Here is a 17,148-nt window from a genome sequence, read left to right on the forward strand (position 1 = left end):
CTGATGGGATCCGGTGCATTAGTGCTGGTATGATCGCACCTGATATTAAATGCGCTTTAATTGTATATATTTATTTCTTTCACTTATTAACGCAGAACAACACACATTAACGTTGAAATATTTGTTTTCTCCTACTTTTTTCCCGATTCTTTTCCGCCGGCTAACAGAAATGAATAGAAGTATTTAAAAATCGCAAAAAGAGGTGCAACACAAGGACTTCCCAGGAGGTCCCCCATCCTAGTACTACTCTCGCCCAAGCACGCTTAACTGCGGAGTTCTGATGGGATCCGGTGCATTAGTGCTGGTATGATCGCACCTGATATTAAATGCGCTTTAATTGTATATATTTTATTTCTTTCACTTATTAACGGCAGAACAAACACAATTAACGTTGAAATTTTTGTTTTCTCCTACTTTTTTCCGATTCTTTTACGCCGGCTAACAGAAATGAATAGAAGTATTTAAAAAATCGCAAAAAAGAGGTGCAACACAAGGACTTCCCAGGAGGTCACCCATCCTAGTACTACTCTCTGCCCAAGCACGCTTAACTGCGGAGTTCTGATGGGATCCGGTGCATTAGTGCTGGTATGATCGCACCTGATATTAAATGCGCTTTAATTGTATATATTTTATTTCTTTCACTTATTAACGGCAGAACAAACACAATTAACGTTGAAATATTTGTTTTCTCCTACTTTTTTTTCCGATTCTTTTACGCCGGCTAACAGAAATGAATAGAAGTATTTAAAAAATCGCAAAAAAGAGGTGCAACACAAGGACTTCCCAGGAGGTCACCCATCCTAGTACTACTCTCGCCAAGCACGCTTAACTGCGGAGTTCTGATGGGATCCGGTGCATTAGTGCTGGTATGATCGCACCTGATATTAAATGCGCTTTATTGTATATATTTTATTTCTTTCACTTATTAACGGCAGAACAAACACAATTAACGTTGAAATTTGTTTTCTCCTACTTTTTTCCGATTCTTTTACGCCGGCTAACAGAAATGAATAGATATTTAAAAAATCGCAAAAAGAGGTGCAACACAAGGACTTCCCAGGAGGTCACCCATCCTAGTACTACTCTCGCCCAAGCACGCTTAACTGCGGAGTTCTGATGGGATCCGGTGCATTAGTGCTGGTATGATCGCACCTGATATTAATGCGCTTTAATTGTATATATTTTATTTCTTTCACTTATTAACGGCAGAACAACACAATTAACGTTGAAAATTTGTTTTCTCCTACTTTTTTCCCGATTCTTTTACGCCGGCTAACAGAAATGAATAGAGTATTTAAAAAATCGCAAAAAAGAGGTGCAACACAAGGACTTCCCAGGAGGTCACCCATCCTAGTACTACTCTCGCCCAAGCACGCTTAACTGCGGAGTTCTGATGGGATCCGTGCATTAGTGCTGGTATGATCGCACCTGATATTAATGCGCTTTAATTGTATATATTTTATTTCTTTCACTTATTAACGGCAGAACCACACAATTAACGTTGAAATATTTGTTTTCTCCTACTTTTTTCCCGTTCTTTTTACGCCGGCTAACAGAAATGAATAGAAGTATTTAAAAAATCGCAAAAAGAGGTGCAACACAAGGACTTCCCAGGAGGTCACCCATCCTAGTACTACTCTCGCCAAGCAACGCACGCTTAACTGCGGAGTTCTGATGGGATCCGGTGCATTAGTGCTGGTATGATCGCACCTGATATTAAATGCGCTTTAATTGTATATATTTTATTTCTTTCACTTATTAACGGCAGAACAAACACAATTAACGTTGAAATATTTGTTTTCTCCTACTTTTTCCGATTCTTTTACGCCGGCTAACAGAAATGAATAGAAGTATTTAAAAAATCGCAAAAAGAGGTGCAACACAGGACTTCCCAGGAGGTCACCCATCCTAGTACTACTCTCGCCCAAGCGCTTAACTGCGGAGTTCTGATGGGATCCGGTGCATTAGTGCTGGTATGATCGCACCTGATATTAAATGCGCTTTAATTGTATATATTTTATTTCTTTCACTTATTAACGGCAGAACAAACACAATTAACGTTGAAATATTTGTTTCTCCTACTTTTTCCGATTCTTTTACGCCGGCTAACAGAAATGATATAGTATTTAAAAAATCGCAAAAAGAGGTGCAACACAAGGACTTCCCAGGAGGTCACCCATCCTAGTACTACTCTCGCCCAAGCACGCTTAACTGCGGAGTTCTGATGGGATCCGGTGCATTAGTGCTGGTATGATCGCACCTGATATTAAATGCGCTTTAATTGTATATATTTTATTTCTTTCACTTATTAACGGCAGAACAAACACAATTAACGTTGAAATATTTGTTTTCTCCTACTTTTTTCCGATTCTTTTACGCCGGCTAACAGAAATGAATAGAAGTATTTAAAAAATCGCAAAAAAGAGGTGCCAACACAAGGACTTCCCAGGAGGTCACCCATCCTAGTACTACTCTCGCCCCAGCACGCTTAACTGCGGAGAGTTCTGATGGGATCCGGTGCATTAGTGCTGGTATGATCGCACCTGATATTAAATGCGCTTTAATTGTATATATTTATTTCTTTCACTTATTAACGGCAGAACAAACACAATTAACGTTGAAATATTTGTTTTCTCCTACTTTTTTTCCGATTCTTTTACGCCGGCTAACAGAAATGAATAGAAGTATTTAAAAATCGCAAAAAAGAGGTGCAACACAAGGACTTCCCCAGGTCACCCATCCTAGTACTACTCTCGCCCAAGCACGCTTAACTGCGAGTTCTGATGGGATCCGGTGCATTAGTGCTGGTATGATCGCACCTGATATTAAATGCGCTTTAATTGTATATTTTATTTTTCTTTCACTTATTACGGCAGAACAACACAATTAACGTTGAAATATTTGTTTTCTCCTACTTTTTTCCGATTCTTTTACGCCGGCTAACAGAAATGAATAGAAGTATTTAAAAAATCGCAAAAAAGAGGTGCAACACAAGGACTTCCCAGGAGGTCACCCATCCTAGTACTACTCTCGCCAAGCACGCTTAACTGCGGAGTTCTGATGGGATCCGTGCATTAGTGCTGGTATGATCGCACCTGATATTAAATGCGCTTTAATTGTATATATTTTATTTCTTTCACTTATTAACGGCAGAACAAACACAATTAACGTTGAAATATTTGTTTTCTCCTACTTTTTTTCCGATTCTTTTACGCCGGCTAACAGAAATGAATAGAAGTATTTAAAAAATCGCAAAAATGCAACACAAGGACTTCCCAGGAGTCACCCATCCTAGTACTACTCTCGCCCAAGCACGCTTAACTGCGGAGTTCTGATGGGATCCGGTGCATTAGTGCTGGTATGATCGCACCTGATATTAAATGCGCTTTAATTGTATATATTTTATTTCTTTCACTTATTAACGGCAGAACAAACACAATTAACGTTGAAATATTTGTTTTCTCCTACTTTTTCCGATTCTTTTTACGCCGGCTAACAGAAATGAATAGAAGTATTTAAAAAATCGCAAAAAAGAGGTGCAACACAAGGACTTCCCAGGAGGTCACCCATCCTAGTACTACTCTCGCCCAAGCACGCTTAACTGCGGAGTTCTGATGGGATCCGGTGCATTAGTGCTGGTATGATCGCACCTGATATTAAATGCGCTTTAATTGTATATATTTTATTTCTTTCACTTATTAACGGCAGAACAAACACAATTAACGTTGAAATTTTTGTTTCTTCTCTACTTTTTTCCGATTCTTTTACGCGCCGCTAACAGAAATGAATAGAAGTATTTAAAAAATCGCAAAAAAGATGCAACACAAGGACTTCCCAGGAGTCACCCATCCTAGTACTACTCTCGCCCAAGCACGCTTAACTGCGGAGTTCTGATGGGATCCGGTGCATTAGTGCTGGTATGATCGCACCTGATATTAAATGCGCTTTAATTGTATATATTTTATTTCTTTCACTTATTAACGGCAGAACAAACACAATTAACGTTGAAATATTTGTTTTCTCCTACTTTTTCCGATTCTTTTACGCCGGCTAACAGATGAATAGAGTATTTAAAAAATCGCAAAAAAGAGGTGCAACACAAGGACTTCCCAGGAGGTCACCCATCCTAGTACTACCTCCGCGCCCAAGCACGCTTAACTGCGGAGTTCTGATGGATCCGTGCATTAGTGCTGGTATGATCGCACCTGATATTAAATGCGCTTTAATTGTATATATTTTATTTCTTTCACTTATTAACGGCAGAACAAACACAATTAACGTTGAAATATTTGTTTTCTCCTACTTTTTGGTTGTTTTTTCTTTTTTTTTTTGTTTTTTTTTTTTTCTGTTGTTTGCCGATTCTTTTACGCCGGCTAACAGAAATGAATAGAAGTATTTAAAAAATCGCAAAAAAGAGGTGCAACACAAGGACTTCCCAGGAGGTCACCCATCCTAGTACTACTCTCGCCCAAGCACGCTTAACTGCGGAGTTCTGATGGATCGAGCAGAGGGGGTCTGGACTGGGGGAGAAGAGAGGCGGTGCATTAGTGCTGGTATGATCGCACCTGATATTAAATGCGCTTTAATTGTATATATTTTATTTCTTTCACTTATTAACGGCAGAACAAACACAATAACAGTTGAAAATTAACTTATTAACGGACAAACAAAAACATTAACGTTGAATATTTGTTTTCTCCTACTTTTTCCGATTCTTTTACGCCGGCTAACAGAAATGAATAGAAGTATTTAAAAAATCGCAAAAAGAGGTGCAACACAAGGACTTCCCAGGAGGTCACCCATCCTAGTACTACTCTCGCCCAAGCACGCTTAACTGCGGAGTTCTGATGGGATCCGGTGCATTAGTGCTGGTATGATCGCACCTGATATTAAATGCGCTTTAATTGTATATATTTTATTTCTTTCACTTATTAACGGCAGAACAAACACAATTAACGTTGAAATATTTGTTTTCCTCCTACTTTTTTCCGATTCTTTTACGCCGGCTAACAGAAATGAATAGAAGTATTTAAAAAATCGCAAAAAAGAGTGCAACACAAGGACTTCCCAGGAGGTCACCCATCCTAGTACTACTCTCTCCCGCCCAAGCACGCTTAACTGCGGAGTTCTGATGGGATCCGTGCATTAGTGCTGGTATGATCGCACCTGATATTAAATGCGCTTTAATTGTATATTTTTATTTCTTTCACTTATTAAGGCAGAACAGCAAAAAAGAGGTGCAACACAAGGACTTCCCAGGAGGTCACCCATCCTAGTACTACTCTCCGCCCAAGCACGCTTAACTGCGGAGTTCTGATGGGATCCGGTGCATTAGTGCTGGTATGATCGCACCTGATATTAAATGCGCTTTAATTGTATATATTTTATTTCTTTCACTTATTAACGGCAGAACAAACACATTAACGTTGAAATATTTGTTTTCTCCTACTTTTTCCGATTCTTTTACGCCGGCTAACAGAAATGAATAGAAGTATTTAAAAAATCGCAAAAAAGAGGTGCAACACAAGGACTTCCCAGGAGGTCACCCATCCTAGTACTACTCTCGCCCAAGCACGCTTAACTGCGGAGTTCTGATGGGATCCGGTGCATTAGTGCTGGTATGATCGCACCTGATATTAAATGCGCTTTAATTGTATATATTTTATTTCTTTCACTTATTAACGGCAGAACAAACACAATTAACGTTGAAATATTTGTTTTCTCCTACTTTTTCCGATTCTTTTACGCCGGCTAACAGAAATGAATAGAAGTATTTAAAAAATCGCAAAAAAGAGGTGCAACACAAGGACTTCCCAGGAGGTCACCCATCCTAGTACTACTCTCCACATGCACGTCCTCCGCTAACACTCTCCCGGTCGCGCCCAAGCACGCTTAACTGCGGAGTTCTGATGGGATCCGTGCATTAGTGCTGGTATGATCGCACCTGATATTAAATGCGCTTTAATTGTATATATTTTATTTCTTTCACTTATTAACGGCAGAACAAACACAATTAACGTTGAAATATTTGTTTTCTCCTACTTTTTTCCGATTCTTTTACGCCGTCGCAAAAAAGAGGTGCAACACAAGGACTTCCCAGGAGGTCACCCATCCTAGTACTACTCTCGCCCAAGCACGCTTAACTGCGAGTTCTGATGGGATCCGGTGCATTAGTGCTGGTATGATCGCACCTGATATTAAATGCGCTTTAATTGTATATATTTTATTTCTTTCACTTATTAACGGCAGAACAAACACAATTAACGTTGAAATATTTGTTTTCTCCTACTTTTTCCGATTCTTTTACGCCGGCTAACAGAAATGAATAGAAGTATTTAAAAAATCGCAAAAAAGAGGTGCAACACAAGGACTTCCCAGGAGGTCACCCATCCTAGTACTACTCTCGCCCAAGCACGCTTAACTGCGGAGTTCTGATGGATCCGGTGCATTAGTGCTGGTATGATCGCACCTGATATTAAATGCGCTTTAATTGTATATATTTTATTTCTTTCACTTATTAACGGCAGAACAACACAATTAACGTTGAAATATTTGTTTTCTCCTACTTTTTCCGATTCTTTTACGCCGGCTAACAGAAATGAATAGAAGTATTTAAAAAATCGCAAAAAAGAGGTGCAACACAAGGACTTCCCAGGAGGTCACCCATCCTAGTACTACTCTCGCCCAAGCACGCTTAACTGCGGAGTTCTGATGGGATCCGGTGCATTAGTGCTGGTATGATCGCACCTGATATTAAATGCGCTTTAATTGTATATATTTTATTTCTTTCACTTATTAACGGCAGAACAAACACAATTAACGTTGAAATATTTGTTTTCTCCTACTTTTTCCGATTCTTTTACGCCGGCTAACAGAAATGAATAGAAGTATTTAAAAAATCGCAAAAAAGAGGTGCAACACAAGGACTTCCCAGGAGGTCACCCATCCTAGTACTACTCTCGCCCAAGCACGCTTAACTGCGGAGTTCTGATGGGATCCGGTGCATTAGTGCTGGTATGATCGCACCTGATATTAAATGCGCTTTAATTGTATATATTTTATTTCTTTCACTTATTAACGGCAGAACAAACACAATTAACGTTGAAATATTTTTTTCTCCTACTTTTTTTTCCGATTCTTTTACGCCGGCTAACAGAATGATAGAAGTATTTAAAAAATCGCAAAAAAGAGGTGCAACACAAGGACTTCCCAGGAGGTCACCCATCCTAGTACTACTCTCGCCCAAGCACGCTTAACTGCGGAGGTTCTGATGGGATCCGGTGCATTAGTGCTGGTATGATCGCACCTGATATTAAATGCGCTTTAATTGTATATATTTTATTTCTTTCACTTATTAACGGCAGAACAAACACAATTAACGTTGAAATATTTGTTTTCTCCTACTTTTTCCGATTCTTTTACGCCGGCTAACAGAAATGAATAGAAGTATTTAAAAAATCGCAAAAAAGGGAGGTGCAACACAAGGACTTCCCAGGAGGTCACCCATCCTAGTACTACTCTCGCCCAAGCACGCTTAACTGCGGAGTTCTGATGGGATCCGGTGCATTAGTGCTGGTATGATCGCACCTGATATTAAATGCGCTTTAATTGTATATATTTTATTTCTTTCACTTATTAACGGCAGAACAAACACAATTAACGTTGAAATATTTGTTTTCTCCTACTTTTTCCGATTCTTTTACGCCGGCTAACAGAAATGAATAGAAGTATTTAAAAAATCGCAAAAAAGAGGTGCAACACAAGGACTTCCCAGGAGGTCACCCATCCTAGTACTACTCTCGCCCAAGCACGCTTAACTGCGGAGTTCTGATGGGATCCGGTGCATTAGTGCTGGTATGATCGCACCTGATATTAAATGCGCTTTAATTGTATATATTTTATTTCTTTCACTTATTAACGGCAGAACAAACACAATTAACGTTGAAATATTTGTTTTCTCCTACTTTTTCCGATTCTTTTACGCCGGCTAACAGAAATGAATAGAAGTATTTAAAAAATCGCAAAAAAGAGGTGCAACACAAGGACTTCCCAGGAGGTCACCCATCCTAGTACTACTCTCGCCCAAGCACGCTTAACTGCGGAGTTCTGATGGGATCCGGTGCATTAGTGCTGGTATGATCGCACCTGATATTAAATGCGCTTTAATTGTATATATTTTATTTCTTTCACTTATTAACGGCAGAACAAACACAATTAACGTTGAAATATTTGTTTTCTCCTACTTTTTCCGATTCTTTTACGCCGGCTAACAGAAATGAATAGAAGTATTTAAAAAATCGCAAAAAAGAGGTGCAACACAAAGACTTCCCAGGAGGTCACCCATCCTAGTACTACTCTCGCCCAAGCACGCTTAACTGCGGAGTTCTGATGGGATCCGGTGCATTAGTGCTGGTATGATCGCACCTGATATTAAATGCGCTTTAATTGTATATATTTATTTCTTTCACTTATTAACGGCAGAACAAACACAATTAACGTTGAAATATTTGTTTTCTCCTACTTTTTCCGATTCTTTTACGCCGGCTAACAGAAATGAATAGAAGTATTTAAAAAATCGCAAAAAAGAGGTGCAACACAAGGACTTCCCAGGAGGTCACCCATCCTAGTACTACTCTCGCCCAAGCACGCTTAACTGCGGAGTTCTGATGGGATCCGGTGCATTAGTGCTGGTATGATCGCACCTGATATTAAATGCGCTTTAATTGTATATATTTTATTTCTTTCACTTATTAACGGCAGAACAAACACAATTAACGTTGAAATATTTGTTTTCTCCTACTTTTTCCGATTCTTTTACGCCGGCTAACAGAAATGAATAGAAGTATTTAAAAAATCGCAAAAAAGAGGTGCAACACAAGGACTTCCCAGGAGGTCACCCATCCTAGTACTACTCTCGCCCAAGCACGCTTAACTGCGGAGTTCTGATGGGATCCGGTGCATTAGTGCTGGTATGATCGCACCTGATATTAAATGCGCTTTAATTGTATATATTTTATTTCTTTCACTTATTAACGGCAGAACAAACACAATTAACGTTGAAATATTTGTTTTCTCCTACTTTTTCCGATTCTTTTACGCCGGCTAACAGAAATGAATAGAAGTATTTAAAAAATCGCAAAAAAGAGGTGCAACACAAGGACTTCCCAGGAGGTCACCCATCCTAGTACTACTCTCGCCCCACGCTTAACTGCGGAGTTCTGATGGGATCCGGTGCATTAGTGCTGGTATGATCGCACCTGATATTAAATGCGCTTTAATTGTATATATTTTATTTCTTTCACTTATTAACGGCAGAACAAACACAATTAACGTTGAAATATTTGTTTTCTCCTACTTTTTCCGATTCTTTTACGCCGGCTAACAGAAATGAATAGAAGTATTTAAAAATCGCAAAAAAGAGGTGCAACACAAGGACTTCCCAGGAGGTCACCCATCCTAGTACTACTCTCGCCCAAGCACGCTTAACTGCGGAGTTCTGATGGGATCCGGTGCATTAGTGCTGGTATGATCGCACCTGATATTAAATGCGCTTTAATTGTATATATTTTATTCTTTCACTTATTAACGGCAGAACAAACACAATTAACGTTGAAATATTTGTTTTCTCCTACTTTTTTCCGATTCTTTTACGCCGGCTAACAGAAATGAATAGAAGTATTTAAAAAATCGCAAAAAAGAGGTGCAACACAAGGACTTCCCAGGAGGTCACCCATCCTAGTACTACTCTCGCCCAAGCACGCTTAACTGCGGAGTTCTGATGGGATCCGGTGCATTAGTGCTGGTATGATCGCACCTGATATTAAATGCGCTTTAATTGTATATATTTTATTTCTTTCACTTATTAACGGCAGAACAAACACAATTAACGTTGAAATATTTGTTTTCTCCTACTTTTACGCCGGCTAACAGAAATGAATAGAAGTATTTAAAAAATCGCAAAAAAGAGGTGCAACACAAGGACTTCCCAGGAGGTCACCCATCCTAGTACTACTCTCGCCCAAGCACGCTTAACTGCGGAGTTCTGATGGGATCCGGTGCATTAGTGCTGGTATGATCGCACCTGATATTAAATGCGCTTTAATTGTATATATTTTATTTCTTTCACTTATTAACGGCAGAACAAACACAATTAACGTTGAAATATTGTTTTCTCCTACTTTTTTCCGATTCTTTTACGCCGGCTAACAGAAATGAATAGAAGTATTTAAAAAATCGCAAAAAAGAGGTGCAACACAAGGACTTCCCAGGAGGTCACCCATCCTAGTACTACTCTCGCCCAAGCACGCTTAACTGCGGAGTTCTGATGGGATCCGGTGCATTAGTGCTGGTATGATCGCACCTGATATTAAATGCGCTTTAATTGTATATATTTTATTTCTTTCACTTATTAACGGCAGAACAAACACAATTAACGTTGAAATATTTGTTTCCTCCTACTTTTTTTTTCCGATTCTTTTACGCCGGCTAACAGAAATGAATAGAAGTATTTAAAAAATCGCAAAAAAGAGGTGCAACACAAAGACTTCCCAGGAGGTCACCCATCCTAGTACTACTCTCGCCCAAGCACGCTTAACTGCGGAGTTCTGATGGGATCCGGTGCATTAGTGCTGGTATGATCGCACCTGATATTAAATGCGCTTTAATTGTATATATTTATTTTCTTTCACTTATTAACGGCAGAACAAACACAATTAACGTTGAAATATTTGTTTTCTCCTACTTTTTCCGATTCTTTTACGCCGGCTAACAGAAATGAATAGAAGTATTTAAAAAATCGCAAAAAAGAGGTGCAACACAAGGACTTCCCAGGAGGTCACCCATCCTAGTACTACTCTCGCCCAAGCACGCTTAACTGCGGAGTTCTGATGGGATCCGGTGCATTAGTGCTGGTATGATCGCACCTGATATTAAATGCGCTTTAATTGTATATATTTTATTTCTTTCACTTATTAACGGCAGAACAAACACAATTAACGTTGAAATATTTGTTTTCTCTCCTACTTTTTCCGATTCTTTTACGCCGGCTAACAGAAATGAATAGAAGTATTTAAAAAATCGCAAAAAAGAGGTGCAACACAAGGACTTCCCAGGAGGTCACCCATCCTAGTACTACTCTCGCCCAAGCACGCTTAACTGCGGAGTTCTGATGGGATCCGGTGCATTAGTGCTGGTATGATCGCACCTGATATTAATGCGCTTTAATTGTATATATTTTATTTCTTTCACTTATTAACGGCAGAACAAACACAATTAACGTTGAAATATTTGTTTTCTCCTACTTTTTTCCGATTCTTTTACGCCGGCTAACAGAAATGAATAGAAGTATTTAAAAATCGCAAAAAAGAGGTGCAACACAAGGACTTCCCAGGAGGTCACCCATCCTAGTACTACTCTCGCCCAAGCACGCTTAACTGCGGAGTTCTGATGGGATCCGGTGCATTAGTGCTGGTATGATCGCACCTGATATTAAATGCGCTTTAATTGTATATATTTTATTTCTTTCACTTATTAACGGCAGAACAAACACAATTAACGTTGAAATATTTGTTTTCTCCTACTTTTTTCCGATTCTTTTACGCCGGCTAACAGAAATGAATAGAAGTATTTAAAAAATCGCAAAAAAGAGGTGCAACACAAGGACTTCCCAGGAGGTCACCCATCCTAGTACTACTCTCGCCCAAGCACGCTTAACTGCGGAGTTCTGATGGGATCCGGTGCATTAGTGCTGGTATGATCGCACCTGATATTAAATGCGCTTTAATTGTATATATTTTATTTCTTTCACTTATTAACGGCAGAACAAACACAATTAACGTTGAAATATTTGTTTTCTCCTACTTTTTTCCGATTCTTTTACGCCGGCTAACAGAAATGAATAGAAGTATTTAAAAAATCGCAAAAAAGAGGTGCAACACAAGGACTTCCCAGGAGGTCACCCATCCTAGTACTACTCTCGCCCAAGCACGCTTAACTGCGGAGTTCTGATGGGATCCGGTGCATTAGTGCTGGTATGATCGCACCTGATATTAAATGCGCTTTAATTGTATATATTTTATTTCTTTCACTTATTAACGGCAGAACAAACACAATTAACGTTGAAATATTTGTTTTCTCCTACTTTTTCCGATTCTTTTACGCCGGCTAACAGAAATGAATAGAAGTATTTAAAAAATCGCAAAAAAGAGGTGCAACACAAGGACTTCCCAGGAGGTCACCCATCCTAGTACTACTCTCGCCCAAGCACGCTTAACTGCGGAGTTCTGATGGGATCCGGTGCATTAGTGCTGGTATGATCGCACCTGATATTAAATGCGCTTTAATTGTATATATTTTATTTCTTTCACTTATTAACGGCAGAACAAACACAATTAACGTTGAAATATTTGTTTTCTCCTACTTTTTCCGATTCTTTTACGCCGGCTAACAGAAATGAATAGAAGTATTTAAAAAATCGCAAAAAGAGGTGCAACACAAGGACTTCCCAGGAGGTCACCCATCCTAGTACTACTCTCGCCCAAGCACGCTTAACTGCGGAGTTCTGATGGGATCCGGTGCATTAGTGCTGGTATGATCGCACCTGATATTAAATGCGCTTTAATTGTATATATTTTATTTCTTTCACTTATTAACGGCAGAACAAACACAATTAACGTTGAAATATTTGTTTTCTCCTACTTTTTCCGATTCTTTTACGCCGGCTAACAGAAATGAATAGAAGTATTTAAAAAATCGCAAAAAAGAGGTGCAACACAAGGACTTCCCAGGAGGTCACCCATCCTAGTACTACTCTCGCCCAAGCACGCTTAACTGCGGAGTTCTGATGGGATCCGGTGCATTAGTGCTGGTATGATCGCACCTGATATTAAATGCGCTTTAATTGTATATATTTTATTTCTTTCACTTATTAACGGCAGAACAAACACAATTAACGTTGAAATATTTGTTTTCTCCTACTTTTTCCCGATTCTTTTACGCCGGCTAACAGAAATGAATAGAAGTATTTAAAAAATCGCAAAAAGAGGTGCAACACAAGGACTTCCCAGGAGGTCACCCATCCTAGTACTACTCTCGCCCAAGCACGCTTAACTGCGGAGTTCTGATGGGATCCGGTGCATTAGTGCTGGTATGATCGCACCTGATATTAAATGCGCTTTAATTGTATATATTTTATTTCTTTCACTTATTAACGGCAGAACAAACACAATTAACGTTGAAATATTTGTTTTCTCCTACTTTTTTTTCCGATTCTTTTACGCCGGCTAACAGAAATGAATAGAAGTATTTAAAAAATCGCAAAAAAGAGGTGCAACACAAGGACTTCCCAGGAGGTCACCCATCCTAGTACTACTCTCGCCCAAGCACGCTTAACTGCGGAGTTCTGATGGGATCCGGTGCATTAGTGCTGGTATGATCGCACCTGATATTAAATGCGCTTTAATTGTATATATTTTATTTCTTTCACTTATTAACGGCAGAACAAACACAATTAACGTTGAAATATTTGTTTTCTCCTACTTTTTTTCCGATTCTTTTACGCCGGCTAACAGAAATGAATAGAAGTATTTAAAAAATCGCAAAAAAGAGGTGCAACACAAGGACTTCCCAGGAGGTCACCCATCCTAGTACTACTCTCGCCCAAGCACGCTTAACTGCGGAGTTCTGATGGGATCCGGTGCATTAGTGCTGGTATGATCGCACCTGATATTAAATGCGCTTTAATTGTATATATTTTATTTCTTTCACTTATTAACGGCAGAACAAACACAATTAACGTTGAAATATTTGTTTTCTCCTACTTTTTCCGATTCTTTTACGCCGGCTAACAGAAATGAATAGAAGTATTTAAAAAATCGCAAAAAAGAGGTGCAACACAAGGACTTCCCAGGAGGTCACCCATCCTAGTACTACTCTCGCCCAAGCACGCTTAACTGCGGAGTTCTGATGGGATCCGGTGCATTAGTGCTGGTATGATCGCACCTGATATTAAATGCGCTTTAATTGTATATATTTTATTTCTTTCACTTATTAACGGCAGAACAAACACAATTAACGTTGAAATATTTGTTTTCTCCTACTTTTTTCCGATTCTTTTACGCCGGCTAACAGAAATGAATAGAAGTATTTAAAAAATCGCAAAAAAGAGGTGCAACACAAGGACTTCCCAGGAGGTCACCCATCCTAGTACTACTCTCGCCCAAGCACGCTTAACTGCGGAGTTCTGATGGGATCCGGTGCATTAGTGCTGGTATGATCGCACCTGATATTAAATGCGCTTTAATTGTATATATTTTATTTCTTTCACTTATTAACGGCAGAACAAACACAATTAACGTTGAAATATTTGTTTTCTCCTACTTTTTCCGATTCTTTTACGCCGGCTAACAGAAATGAATAGAAGTATTTAAAAAATCGCAAAAAAGAGGTGCAACACAAGGACTTCCCAGGAGGTCACCCATCCTAGTACTACTCTCGCCCAAGCACGCTTAACTGCGGAGTTCTGATGGGATCCGGTGCATTAGTGCTGGTATGATCGCACCTGATATTAAATGCGCTTTAATTGTATATATTTTATTTCTTTCACTTATTAACGGCAGAACAAACACAATTAACGTTGAAATATTTGTTTTCTCCTACTTTTTTCCGATTCTTTTACGCCGGCTAACAGAAATGAATAGAAGTATTTAAAAAATCGCAAAAAAGAGGTGCAACACAAGGACTTCCCAGGAGGTCACCCATCCTAGTACTACTCTCGCCCAAGCACGCTTAACTGCGGAGTTCTGATGGGATCCGGTGCATTAGTGCTGGTATGATCGCACCTGATATTAAATGCGCTTTAATTGTATATATTTTATTTCTTTCACTTATTAACGGCAGAACAAACACAATTAACGTTGAAATATTTGTTTTCTCCTACTTTTTTCCGATTCTTTTACGCCGGCTAACAGAAATGAATAGAAGTATTTAAAAAATCGCAAAAAAGAGGTGCAACACAAGGACTTCCCAGGAGGTCACCCATCCTAGTACTACTCTCGCCCAAGCACGCTTAACTGCGGAGTTCTGATGGGATCCGGTGCATTAGTGCTGGTATGATCGCACCTGATATTAAATGCGCTTTAATTGTATATATTTTATTTCTTTCACTTATTAACGGCAGAACAAACACAATTAACGTTGAAATATTTGTTTTCTCCTACTTTTTCCGATTCTTTTACGCCGGCTAACAGAAATGAATAGAAGTATTTAAAAAATCGCAAAAAAGAGGTGCAACACAAGGACTTCCCAGGAGGTCACCCATCCTAGTACTACTCTCGCCCAAGCACGCTTAACTGCGGAGTTCTGATGGGATCCGGTGCATTAGTGCTGGTATGATCGCACCTGATATTAAATGCGCTTTAATTGTATATATTTTATTTCTTTCACTTATTAACGGCAGAACAAACACAATTAACGTTGAAATATTTGTTTTCTCCTACTTTTTTCCGATTCTTTTACGCCGGCTAACAGAAATGAATAGAAGTATTTAAAAAATCGCAAAAAAGAGGTGCAACACAAGGACTTCCCAGGAGGTCACCCATCCTAGTACTACTCTCGCCCAAGCACGCTTAACTGCGGAGTTCTGATGGGATCCGGTGCATTAGTGCTGGTATGATCGCACCTGATATTAAATGCGCTTTAATTGTATATATTTTATTTCTTTCACTTATTAACGGCAGAACAAACACAATTAACGTTGAAATATTTGTTTTCTCCTACTTTTTCCGATTCTTTTACGCCGGCTAACAGAAATGAATAGAAGTATTTAAAAAATCGCAAAAAAGAGGTGCAACACAAGGACTTCCCAGGAGGTCACCCATCCTAGTACTACTCTCGCCCAAGCACGCTTAACTGCGGAGTTCTGATGGGATCCGGTGCATTAGTGCTGGTATGATCGCACCTGATATTAAATGCGCTTTAATTGTATATATTTTATTTCTTTCACTTATTAACGGCAGAACAAACACAATTAACGTTGAAATATTTGTTTTCTCCTACTTTTTCCGATTCTTTTACGCCGGCTAACAGAAATGAATAGAAGTATTTAAAAAATCGCAAAAAAGAGGTGCAACACAAGGACTTCCCAGGAGGTCACCCATCCTAGTACTACTCTCGCCCAAGCACGCTTAACTGCGGAGTTCTGATGGGATCCGGTGCATTAGTGCTGGTATGATCGCACCTGATATTAAATGCGCTTTAATTGTATATATTTTATTTCTTTCACTTATTAACGGCAGAACAAACACAATTAACGTTGAAATATTTGTTTTCTCCTACTTTTTTCCGATTCTTTTACGCCGGCTAACAGAAATGAATAGAAGTATTTAAAAAATCGCAAAAAAGAGGTGCAACACAAGGACTTCCCAGGAGGTCACCCATCCTAGTACTACTCTCGCCCAAGCACGCTTAACTGCGGAGTTCTGATGGGATCCGGTGCATTAGTGCTGGTATGATCGCACCTGATATTAAATGCGCTTTAATTGTATATATTTTATTTCTTTCACTTATTAACGGCAGAACAAACACAATTAACGTTGAAATATTTGTTTTCTCCTACTTTTTCCGATTCTTTTACGCCGGCTAACAGAAATGAATAGAAGTATTTAAAAAATCGCAAAAAAGAGGTGCAACACAAGGACTTCCCAGGAGGTCACCCATCCTAGTACTACTCTCGCCCAAGCACGCTTAACTGCGGAGTTCTGATGGGATCCGGTGCATTAGTGCTGGTATGATCGCACCTGATATTAAATGCGCTTTAATTGTATATATTTTATTTCTTTCACTTATTAACGGCAGAACAAACACAATTAACGTTGAAATATTTGTTTTCTCCTACTTTTTCCGATTCTTTTACGCCGGCTAACAGAAATGAATAGAAGTATTTAAAAAATCGCAAAAAAGAGGTGCAACACAAGGACTTCCCAGGAGGTCACCCATCCTAGTACTACTCTCGCCCAAGCACGCTTAACTGCGGAGTTCTGATGGGATCCGGTGCATTAGTGCTGGTATGATCGCACCTGATATTAAATGCGCTTTAATTGTATATATTTTATTTCTTTCACTTATTAACGGCAGAACAAACACAATTAACGT

General features: G+C 39.2%; 59 non-coding genes and 2 pseudogenes across 59 annotated transcripts; all 61 read right to left on the reverse strand.

Moving 5' to 3' along the window:
• Positions 1–199: 199 nt before the first annotated feature.
• On the reverse strand, positions 200–318 carry LOC127112869 (5S ribosomal RNA). Its single transcript, XR_007799054.1, has one exon. It is a non-coding gene; the product is annotated as a 5S ribosomal RNA (ribosomal RNA).
• Positions 319–479: 161 nt separating this feature from the next.
• LOC127112877 (5S ribosomal RNA) lies at positions 480–599 on the reverse strand. The gene has a single exon (XR_007799062.1). It is a non-coding gene; the product is annotated as a 5S ribosomal RNA (ribosomal RNA).
• A 163-nt stretch (positions 600–762) lies between these two features.
• Positions 763–880, reverse strand: LOC127112889 (5S ribosomal RNA). Its single transcript, XR_007799073.1, has one exon. It is a non-coding gene; the product is annotated as a 5S ribosomal RNA (ribosomal RNA).
• A 155-nt stretch (positions 881–1,035) lies between these two features.
• Positions 1,036–1,154, reverse strand: LOC127112652 (5S ribosomal RNA). Its single transcript, XR_007798844.1, has one exon. It is a non-coding gene; the product is annotated as a 5S ribosomal RNA (ribosomal RNA).
• A 158-nt stretch (positions 1,155–1,312) lies between these two features.
• LOC127112880 (5S ribosomal RNA) lies at positions 1,313–1,430 on the reverse strand. The gene has a single exon (XR_007799065.1). It is a non-coding gene; the product is annotated as a 5S ribosomal RNA (ribosomal RNA).
• Positions 1,431–1,589: 159 nt separating this feature from the next.
• On the reverse strand, positions 1,590–1,712 carry LOC127112910 (5S ribosomal RNA). Its single transcript, XR_007799093.1, has one exon. It is a non-coding gene; the product is annotated as a 5S ribosomal RNA (ribosomal RNA).
• Positions 1,713–1,871: 159 nt separating this feature from the next.
• Positions 1,872–1,987, reverse strand: LOC127112903 (5S ribosomal RNA). Its single transcript, XR_007799086.1, has one exon. It is a non-coding gene; the product is annotated as a 5S ribosomal RNA (ribosomal RNA).
• Positions 1,988–2,143: 156 nt separating this feature from the next.
• LOC127112764 (5S ribosomal RNA) lies at positions 2,144–2,262 on the reverse strand. The gene has a single exon (XR_007798955.1). It is a non-coding gene; the product is annotated as a 5S ribosomal RNA (ribosomal RNA).
• Positions 2,263–2,423: 161 nt separating this feature from the next.
• LOC127112908 (5S ribosomal RNA) lies at positions 2,424–2,545 on the reverse strand. Its single transcript, XR_007799091.1, has one exon. It is a non-coding gene; the product is annotated as a 5S ribosomal RNA (ribosomal RNA).
• A 160-nt stretch (positions 2,546–2,705) lies between these two features.
• Positions 2,706–2,821, reverse strand: LOC127112919 (5S ribosomal RNA). Its single transcript, XR_007799101.1, has one exon. It is a non-coding gene; the product is annotated as a 5S ribosomal RNA (ribosomal RNA).
• Positions 2,822–2,980: 159 nt separating this feature from the next.
• Positions 2,981–3,097, reverse strand: LOC127112909 (5S ribosomal RNA). Its single transcript, XR_007799092.1, has one exon. It is a non-coding gene; the product is annotated as a 5S ribosomal RNA (ribosomal RNA).
• Positions 3,098–3,254: 157 nt separating this feature from the next.
• LOC127112891 (5S ribosomal RNA) lies at positions 3,255–3,372 on the reverse strand. Its single transcript, XR_007799075.1, has one exon. It is a non-coding gene; the product is annotated as a 5S ribosomal RNA (ribosomal RNA).
• Positions 3,373–3,533: 161 nt separating this feature from the next.
• LOC127112881 (5S ribosomal RNA) lies at positions 3,534–3,652 on the reverse strand. Its single transcript, XR_007799066.1, has one exon. It is a non-coding gene; the product is annotated as a 5S ribosomal RNA (ribosomal RNA).
• A 161-nt stretch (positions 3,653–3,813) lies between these two features.
• On the reverse strand, positions 3,814–3,931 carry LOC127112890 (5S ribosomal RNA). Its single transcript, XR_007799074.1, has one exon. It is a non-coding gene; the product is annotated as a 5S ribosomal RNA (ribosomal RNA).
• Positions 3,932–4,088: 157 nt separating this feature from the next.
• LOC127112921 (5S ribosomal RNA) lies at positions 4,089–4,207 on the reverse strand. The gene has a single exon (XR_007799103.1). It is a non-coding gene; the product is annotated as a 5S ribosomal RNA (ribosomal RNA).
• Positions 4,208–4,414: 207 nt separating this feature from the next.
• Positions 4,415–4,567, reverse strand: LOC127112922 (uncharacterized; annotated as a pseudogene).
• Positions 4,568–4,766: 199 nt separating this feature from the next.
• LOC127112932 (5S ribosomal RNA) lies at positions 4,767–4,885 on the reverse strand. Its single transcript, XR_007799111.1, has one exon. It is a non-coding gene; the product is annotated as a 5S ribosomal RNA (ribosomal RNA).
• A 161-nt stretch (positions 4,886–5,046) lies between these two features.
• Positions 5,047–5,168, reverse strand: LOC127112918 (5S ribosomal RNA). The gene has a single exon (XR_007799100.1). It is a non-coding gene; the product is annotated as a 5S ribosomal RNA (ribosomal RNA).
• A 66-nt stretch (positions 5,169–5,234) lies between these two features.
• On the reverse strand, positions 5,235–5,354 carry LOC127112878 (5S ribosomal RNA). Its single transcript, XR_007799063.1, has one exon. It is a non-coding gene; the product is annotated as a 5S ribosomal RNA (ribosomal RNA).
• A 159-nt stretch (positions 5,355–5,513) lies between these two features.
• LOC127112943 (5S ribosomal RNA) lies at positions 5,514–5,632 on the reverse strand. The gene has a single exon (XR_007799122.1). It is a non-coding gene; the product is annotated as a 5S ribosomal RNA (ribosomal RNA).
• Positions 5,633–5,792: 160 nt separating this feature from the next.
• LOC127112925 (uncharacterized) lies at positions 5,793–5,946 on the reverse strand (annotated as a pseudogene).
• Positions 5,947–6,075: 129 nt separating this feature from the next.
• On the reverse strand, positions 6,076–6,193 carry LOC127112892 (5S ribosomal RNA). The gene has a single exon (XR_007799076.1). It is a non-coding gene; the product is annotated as a 5S ribosomal RNA (ribosomal RNA).
• A 160-nt stretch (positions 6,194–6,353) lies between these two features.
• On the reverse strand, positions 6,354–6,471 carry LOC127112885 (5S ribosomal RNA). Its single transcript, XR_007799069.1, has one exon. It is a non-coding gene; the product is annotated as a 5S ribosomal RNA (ribosomal RNA).
• A 159-nt stretch (positions 6,472–6,630) lies between these two features.
• Positions 6,631–6,749, reverse strand: LOC127112658 (5S ribosomal RNA). The gene has a single exon (XR_007798850.1). It is a non-coding gene; the product is annotated as a 5S ribosomal RNA (ribosomal RNA).
• A 160-nt stretch (positions 6,750–6,909) lies between these two features.
• LOC127112669 (5S ribosomal RNA) lies at positions 6,910–7,028 on the reverse strand. Its single transcript, XR_007798861.1, has one exon. It is a non-coding gene; the product is annotated as a 5S ribosomal RNA (ribosomal RNA).
• Positions 7,029–7,188: 160 nt separating this feature from the next.
• LOC127112879 (5S ribosomal RNA) lies at positions 7,189–7,308 on the reverse strand. The gene has a single exon (XR_007799064.1). It is a non-coding gene; the product is annotated as a 5S ribosomal RNA (ribosomal RNA).
• A 162-nt stretch (positions 7,309–7,470) lies between these two features.
• Positions 7,471–7,589, reverse strand: LOC127112680 (5S ribosomal RNA). Its single transcript, XR_007798872.1, has one exon. It is a non-coding gene; the product is annotated as a 5S ribosomal RNA (ribosomal RNA).
• Positions 7,590–7,749: 160 nt separating this feature from the next.
• Positions 7,750–7,868, reverse strand: LOC127112691 (5S ribosomal RNA). Its single transcript, XR_007798883.1, has one exon. It is a non-coding gene; the product is annotated as a 5S ribosomal RNA (ribosomal RNA).
• Positions 7,869–8,028: 160 nt separating this feature from the next.
• On the reverse strand, positions 8,029–8,147 carry LOC127112702 (5S ribosomal RNA). The gene has a single exon (XR_007798894.1). It is a non-coding gene; the product is annotated as a 5S ribosomal RNA (ribosomal RNA).
• Positions 8,148–8,307: 160 nt separating this feature from the next.
• Positions 8,308–8,426, reverse strand: LOC127112873 (5S ribosomal RNA). The gene has a single exon (XR_007799058.1). It is a non-coding gene; the product is annotated as a 5S ribosomal RNA (ribosomal RNA).
• A 159-nt stretch (positions 8,427–8,585) lies between these two features.
• Positions 8,586–8,704, reverse strand: LOC127112714 (5S ribosomal RNA). Its single transcript, XR_007798905.1, has one exon. It is a non-coding gene; the product is annotated as a 5S ribosomal RNA (ribosomal RNA).
• Positions 8,705–8,864: 160 nt separating this feature from the next.
• Positions 8,865–8,983, reverse strand: LOC127112725 (5S ribosomal RNA). The gene has a single exon (XR_007798916.1). It is a non-coding gene; the product is annotated as a 5S ribosomal RNA (ribosomal RNA).
• Positions 8,984–9,143: 160 nt separating this feature from the next.
• Positions 9,144–9,259, reverse strand: LOC127112905 (5S ribosomal RNA). Its single transcript, XR_007799088.1, has one exon. It is a non-coding gene; the product is annotated as a 5S ribosomal RNA (ribosomal RNA).
• A 159-nt stretch (positions 9,260–9,418) lies between these two features.
• Positions 9,419–9,537, reverse strand: LOC127112736 (5S ribosomal RNA). Its single transcript, XR_007798927.1, has one exon. It is a non-coding gene; the product is annotated as a 5S ribosomal RNA (ribosomal RNA).
• Positions 9,538–9,697: 160 nt separating this feature from the next.
• On the reverse strand, positions 9,698–9,816 carry LOC127112747 (5S ribosomal RNA). The gene has a single exon (XR_007798938.1). It is a non-coding gene; the product is annotated as a 5S ribosomal RNA (ribosomal RNA).
• Positions 9,817–9,964: 148 nt separating this feature from the next.
• On the reverse strand, positions 9,965–10,083 carry LOC127112758 (5S ribosomal RNA). The gene has a single exon (XR_007798949.1). It is a non-coding gene; the product is annotated as a 5S ribosomal RNA (ribosomal RNA).
• A 160-nt stretch (positions 10,084–10,243) lies between these two features.
• On the reverse strand, positions 10,244–10,362 carry LOC127112770 (5S ribosomal RNA). The gene has a single exon (XR_007798961.1). It is a non-coding gene; the product is annotated as a 5S ribosomal RNA (ribosomal RNA).
• Positions 10,363–10,526: 164 nt separating this feature from the next.
• Positions 10,527–10,645, reverse strand: LOC127112874 (5S ribosomal RNA). Its single transcript, XR_007799059.1, has one exon. It is a non-coding gene; the product is annotated as a 5S ribosomal RNA (ribosomal RNA).
• A 160-nt stretch (positions 10,646–10,805) lies between these two features.
• LOC127112782 (5S ribosomal RNA) lies at positions 10,806–10,924 on the reverse strand. The gene has a single exon (XR_007798972.1). It is a non-coding gene; the product is annotated as a 5S ribosomal RNA (ribosomal RNA).
• A 162-nt stretch (positions 10,925–11,086) lies between these two features.
• LOC127112795 (5S ribosomal RNA) lies at positions 11,087–11,205 on the reverse strand. Its single transcript, XR_007798983.1, has one exon. It is a non-coding gene; the product is annotated as a 5S ribosomal RNA (ribosomal RNA).
• Positions 11,206–11,364: 159 nt separating this feature from the next.
• On the reverse strand, positions 11,365–11,483 carry LOC127112807 (5S ribosomal RNA). The gene has a single exon (XR_007798994.1). It is a non-coding gene; the product is annotated as a 5S ribosomal RNA (ribosomal RNA).
• A 161-nt stretch (positions 11,484–11,644) lies between these two features.
• LOC127112818 (5S ribosomal RNA) lies at positions 11,645–11,763 on the reverse strand. The gene has a single exon (XR_007799005.1). It is a non-coding gene; the product is annotated as a 5S ribosomal RNA (ribosomal RNA).
• Positions 11,764–11,924: 161 nt separating this feature from the next.
• LOC127112830 (5S ribosomal RNA) lies at positions 11,925–12,043 on the reverse strand. The gene has a single exon (XR_007799016.1). It is a non-coding gene; the product is annotated as a 5S ribosomal RNA (ribosomal RNA).
• Positions 12,044–12,203: 160 nt separating this feature from the next.
• Positions 12,204–12,322, reverse strand: LOC127112842 (5S ribosomal RNA). The gene has a single exon (XR_007799027.1). It is a non-coding gene; the product is annotated as a 5S ribosomal RNA (ribosomal RNA).
• A 159-nt stretch (positions 12,323–12,481) lies between these two features.
• Positions 12,482–12,600, reverse strand: LOC127112853 (5S ribosomal RNA). Its single transcript, XR_007799038.1, has one exon. It is a non-coding gene; the product is annotated as a 5S ribosomal RNA (ribosomal RNA).
• A 160-nt stretch (positions 12,601–12,760) lies between these two features.
• LOC127112864 (5S ribosomal RNA) lies at positions 12,761–12,879 on the reverse strand. Its single transcript, XR_007799049.1, has one exon. It is a non-coding gene; the product is annotated as a 5S ribosomal RNA (ribosomal RNA).
• Positions 12,880–13,039: 160 nt separating this feature from the next.
• On the reverse strand, positions 13,040–13,158 carry LOC127112875 (5S ribosomal RNA). The gene has a single exon (XR_007799060.1). It is a non-coding gene; the product is annotated as a 5S ribosomal RNA (ribosomal RNA).
• A 163-nt stretch (positions 13,159–13,321) lies between these two features.
• Positions 13,322–13,440, reverse strand: LOC127112888 (5S ribosomal RNA). Its single transcript, XR_007799072.1, has one exon. It is a non-coding gene; the product is annotated as a 5S ribosomal RNA (ribosomal RNA).
• A 162-nt stretch (positions 13,441–13,602) lies between these two features.
• On the reverse strand, positions 13,603–13,721 carry LOC127112900 (5S ribosomal RNA). The gene has a single exon (XR_007799083.1). It is a non-coding gene; the product is annotated as a 5S ribosomal RNA (ribosomal RNA).
• A 160-nt stretch (positions 13,722–13,881) lies between these two features.
• Positions 13,882–14,000, reverse strand: LOC127112911 (5S ribosomal RNA). Its single transcript, XR_007799094.1, has one exon. It is a non-coding gene; the product is annotated as a 5S ribosomal RNA (ribosomal RNA).
• Positions 14,001–14,161: 161 nt separating this feature from the next.
• LOC127112923 (5S ribosomal RNA) lies at positions 14,162–14,280 on the reverse strand. Its single transcript, XR_007799104.1, has one exon. It is a non-coding gene; the product is annotated as a 5S ribosomal RNA (ribosomal RNA).
• A 160-nt stretch (positions 14,281–14,440) lies between these two features.
• Positions 14,441–14,559, reverse strand: LOC127112926 (5S ribosomal RNA). Its single transcript, XR_007799105.1, has one exon. It is a non-coding gene; the product is annotated as a 5S ribosomal RNA (ribosomal RNA).
• A 161-nt stretch (positions 14,560–14,720) lies between these two features.
• Positions 14,721–14,839, reverse strand: LOC127112927 (5S ribosomal RNA). The gene has a single exon (XR_007799106.1). It is a non-coding gene; the product is annotated as a 5S ribosomal RNA (ribosomal RNA).
• Positions 14,840–15,000: 161 nt separating this feature from the next.
• LOC127112928 (5S ribosomal RNA) lies at positions 15,001–15,119 on the reverse strand. The gene has a single exon (XR_007799107.1). It is a non-coding gene; the product is annotated as a 5S ribosomal RNA (ribosomal RNA).
• Positions 15,120–15,279: 160 nt separating this feature from the next.
• On the reverse strand, positions 15,280–15,398 carry LOC127112929 (5S ribosomal RNA). Its single transcript, XR_007799108.1, has one exon. It is a non-coding gene; the product is annotated as a 5S ribosomal RNA (ribosomal RNA).
• A 161-nt stretch (positions 15,399–15,559) lies between these two features.
• On the reverse strand, positions 15,560–15,678 carry LOC127112930 (5S ribosomal RNA). Its single transcript, XR_007799109.1, has one exon. It is a non-coding gene; the product is annotated as a 5S ribosomal RNA (ribosomal RNA).
• Positions 15,679–15,838: 160 nt separating this feature from the next.
• Positions 15,839–15,957, reverse strand: LOC127112931 (5S ribosomal RNA). The gene has a single exon (XR_007799110.1). It is a non-coding gene; the product is annotated as a 5S ribosomal RNA (ribosomal RNA).
• A 160-nt stretch (positions 15,958–16,117) lies between these two features.
• Positions 16,118–16,236, reverse strand: LOC127112933 (5S ribosomal RNA). Its single transcript, XR_007799112.1, has one exon. It is a non-coding gene; the product is annotated as a 5S ribosomal RNA (ribosomal RNA).
• A 161-nt stretch (positions 16,237–16,397) lies between these two features.
• On the reverse strand, positions 16,398–16,516 carry LOC127112934 (5S ribosomal RNA). The gene has a single exon (XR_007799113.1). It is a non-coding gene; the product is annotated as a 5S ribosomal RNA (ribosomal RNA).
• Positions 16,517–16,676: 160 nt separating this feature from the next.
• On the reverse strand, positions 16,677–16,795 carry LOC127112935 (5S ribosomal RNA). Its single transcript, XR_007799114.1, has one exon. It is a non-coding gene; the product is annotated as a 5S ribosomal RNA (ribosomal RNA).
• A 160-nt stretch (positions 16,796–16,955) lies between these two features.
• On the reverse strand, positions 16,956–17,074 carry LOC127112936 (5S ribosomal RNA). The gene has a single exon (XR_007799115.1). It is a non-coding gene; the product is annotated as a 5S ribosomal RNA (ribosomal RNA).
• Positions 17,075–17,148: the final 74 nt, after the last annotated feature.

Source organism: Lathyrus oleraceus, unplaced genomic scaffold (genome assembly GCF_024323335.1).
Source record: "Lathyrus oleraceus cultivar Zhongwan6 unplaced genomic scaffold, CAAS_Psat_ZW6_1.0 chrUn0196, whole genome shotgun sequence".
Classification (NCBI taxonomy): domain Eukaryota; kingdom Viridiplantae; phylum Streptophyta; class Magnoliopsida; order Fabales; family Fabaceae; genus Lathyrus; species Lathyrus oleraceus.